At 28.9% G+C, this 4,071-nt stretch overlaps 1 non-coding gene across 1 annotated transcript; it reads left to right on the top strand.

The window, feature by feature from the left end:
* The first annotated feature begins 2,198 nt into the window (after window positions 1–2,198).
* LOC131169851 (small nucleolar RNA R71) lies at window positions 2,199–2,305 on the top strand. Its single transcript, XR_009140779.1, has one exon. It is a non-coding gene; the product is annotated as a small nucleolar RNA R71 (small nucleolar RNA).
* Window positions 2,306–4,071: the final 1,766 nt, after the last annotated feature.

The raw sequence follows: 4,071 nt of genomic DNA, 5'->3' as shown, positions 1-4,071 counted from the left end.
TCATAATATCAATAAAAATCGTAGAAACACTAAAATAAGAGTCTTAAATTATATAATTATCAATTTAATTAAAAAAATTCCTATTAAATATAAAAAATATTTTTTTAAATCAAATAAAATTTGTGAGTCATATTCCAATAGTATATGAGTAACAAGTAATGAATTATTAGTTGAATTATCGTCTTGGAAAAACTGAAAATGATTTTATAGGATCAAAATTTTCAGGACTTCAACAACGTATCCTCATCATAAAACAATAGAACTCACAGGCTAACACGTCGACAGCAGTGGCGGTAATGTGTTTGATAACTTTGTGCAAGTGATGAGGGAGACTATAAATTGAAGGAAAACCCTTAGTTGCATCCAGGCGTACAAACTATTATACACTCAACTAATTAGAAGTCAAGAAATTGTATTTTGTAGTGGAACCACCATGTTTTTTAGCAGAATTCACAATTATCTTAATGTAATGTCAGTTATTCATTGGATGGGTGTATACACCCTAATACAGTTAAAAAGTTCCCTAAATTGAATTTAAAACATTAAAGTGGACAAGTTTGCAAGTAATGGGTGATGACTAATGTCGAGCAGAGAAGACTTCTCTACTTTTGGCTTCTCTATTTTTGGTTTACACAACTAATTAATTTATAAAAGCGCAATTAAGAAAAATTTTAACTTAGAAAATTACTATTTAGTTCTTATATTTTAATAAAATTTAACTATATAATCCTTTATTTTGAAAAAAATATTGTTTCATCCTTTTATTATATTAATCAGTGAACTGTTTAGTCTCTACTATTATTTTAAAGCAAATTTTTTCCTAATTGAACTATTCAGGCTCTATAATTTGAATAAAATAACTATCCTCATAATTTTAAATCTATCAAGTTCCTATAATTTGTATAATACAACTATATATTTTCTCTCCTTTACTTAATTTGATTAACATAAAAGTTAGTTTAAAATAACAGAAAGGACTAATAGACTAAAATAATATATTTTTTAGGAGATTAAATATATTTTTTAAAATAAAATAACTAAATAATTAATTTTATTGTATTTACATGTGCAAGTAATTAAGTTTTCATTTTTCTTTTATTGAACTAATTATAATTTATTTATCAAATTACTGACTTAATTAAATTCTTTTCATCGTATTTGGAAATTCTCAATATTGAAATATTAGATTCATTGGGATTTATTTTCATTAGAGTTATTATCCTTGTCTACATTAAATAATTGGGATTGAAATGTGAGATAATCAGAAATTTCAATTCCAAACTTAATGTGGAAGGCAAATGGGGTTCTTAGCGTGAGTATTCATTTCTTTTGAATTACTCGCCATTCCTATCAGCAATCTTATTTTTATAGCCTTTGCTTCTTAATTAGCTTATTTAGCTAGTCAAGTGAGCACAAAATATTTTTCTTTTAATTTTGTAATACTATAAAAAAAATTTGGATTATAAAATCATATAATTTTCATCTTTAAAGAAATTCAAATTATTATAAAAAAATTAATTTTTATTAATAAAAAATATATTAATAATTTATTTTGAAGGAAATGACAAAAATAGGCTATTTATATGATTTTTCCACCTTCATTTCCTAACCCCATCCTGAGTGATCTCTCAAGAATTTCTCTTAAATTTCCTAATTCCACCCTAGGACGTATACAGCAGTGGTTGATGACTTCTTGCAAGTGCTGAAAGAGACGCCAAGCTTGAAATGTCAAAGTGGACAAATTTGCAAGTGATGACAGATCACTGATGTAGAGAAACCGTTCCCACCGGGTAGTTGACTTCAGGTCAGGCCGCATCAAAGGGCACGTTCACCCCATTTCAAGGGCAATTGATAATATACATAGCAATTTATTTTACCGCATTTCAAGGGCAATTGAATACTTTATTATTATAATCCATTTTTTCATTTACCACTTATTTGTTAAAAGTTATTTTTATTAAATAAAAAAAATAATATTGCATGAACATTTTTAATTATAGAATTGTATACAATATAATTAATAGGTATCCTATCAATTATCAACTATTTTTTAAAAATTTAAAATACTTTAATTTAATTATTTAAATATTTATTTATTAACTATTGGTTGCATTCATAAATAATTCAAGTGATAATAATTAATGATATCCTTGAGTGTATATTATACATGTGCCACTAAACTCAATAGCTGCTCACTTATTTGATGATAGGGACAGCTTGCACATAGTTTCTTAAATCGTTTCCAGTACTCATACAAGCTCTCTCCATTGTACTGTCGGATGTCACAAATTTCTTTTCTTATATTGGCAGCACGGGAAGTAGGAAAATACTTCTTCAAAAATATCTACTCCATCCCATTCCATGAGTTGACAGATCTGGAAGGAAGGTAATACAATCAATCCTTAGCTGCACCTTCTAGTGAGAAAGGGAAAGCTCGAAGCTTGATTTGATCCTCTGAAACTCCTTAAGGTTTCATGCTGGAACACACAACATGAAATTCTTTTAAAAGCTTATGTGGATCCTCACCTGCAAGGCCATGAAACTTAGGCAACAAATGGATTAGTCCAGATTTCAATTCAAAAGCAACATTTAAAGCAGGATATTGAATACACAAAGGCTGTTGGTTTAGATCAGGAGCAGCCAACTCTTTCAAAGTCCTAACAGCCATGGTTTCATTTTCAAAATTTGAATCTGAATCTGAATCTGAATTCGAACTTAATTCCCTTGGAGATTGGACTCCTTAAGATGTACTCGAAATCTGCCTAGCTTGCTTAGCCAATTTTCTCAACTGTTTAGCTATTTTTTCTGCTTTTGGATCAAAGATCAACTTACCAGATTGAGAAGTTCTTGTCATAAACAAAAAGAAATCAAAGTAAAAATAGAAAAATGCCTCAAAACCCTAGAAAACAATCGAATTTGGCCTCAAGAAGGTGGGGCCATAGAATCCTATGGATTCATTGGTCTTGATCAGAACATCGTTTCCTTCAAAATAGGTATGAGCCGCTCTCCAAATTCAACCAAATTTCTTGATGAATAGTAACACCGTAAAATTTTTTCTTTTTTTTTTTCTTTTCGAAAACCTAAAAACAGCAACAACTCACAAACAAAATTAATAACGGAATATCCTAACACTAAAAACATGAAATCCAATAAATTTCAGTCCCCGGCAACTGCGCCAAAATTCTTGGTGGCTGTCAAATCCACCATAAATTAAATTAACTGAAATTACCAATTATGAAATATTTTCTGCAGTAAGTGGTAAATCCAGGTCGAACCCTAGAGACTGAATTATTAAATTTCGTGCGCTTGTGTAATGGAAAAAAAAGAAACAAAGGTTGGGGGGGGGGTAATTCGCAATCCAAAGAAGAAATCAAAAATCAGAAATTAAGAACTAAAATTAAATATAAAACTCTCAAATTAAACAAACTTCAATCCATAGTAATTTGTATTCCAATGCGTTAATTTGACCATAGACAAAAGAAATACAATTATCTCTTATTGAATACTTAACGTAGATTTACCAAACAGCAAGGTAAACCCCTGACTTCCCTATACTCATCAATTTGAGTCCAGCACTCTTATTGACTCTAATTATTAACTGAATTGGTATTAAGTAATACTCATCAAATTAATAACTGCTTTAAGAATAGGAAGTAGTTAAGCTAAACAACAGTTTATGAAGCATAAATCATTTAATTCACCCTATTGTTTCCTTAGGTTATTATAGAAAACTGGGATCATAATCAATAAAACCTAATTGCTACTTATGTTCAGTCTTACACAACAATTACGGATTATGAAGATGAACTAGCAATTGACCATATCAAACAATTAACTAATAGGCCTTTTTAGCAAATCATTCAATAGATCAAAGACAATAAAATTAGAAAATAATAGATATTTAAAAAGACATAAATTAAATTAAGAACCTGATCTCACAAATCAAGCAAAAGAACTTGAATTCCTTGAACTTAATTAAAAACTTAGCTACTCATATTCATGGCTTATAGAAAAATTAAAGAAGAAATCTAAAAAAAAGAAAATGGAGAATGAAGGTGTTTTTGAGGTCAA

Source organism: Hevea brasiliensis, chromosome 1 (assembly GCF_030052815.1).
Source record: "Hevea brasiliensis isolate MT/VB/25A 57/8 chromosome 1, ASM3005281v1, whole genome shotgun sequence".
Taxonomy (NCBI): Eukaryota; Viridiplantae; Streptophyta; class Magnoliopsida; order Malpighiales; family Euphorbiaceae; genus Hevea; species Hevea brasiliensis.
Note: the sequence above shows the minus strand (reverse complement) of the source record. Positions and strands in the feature narration are given on the sequence as shown.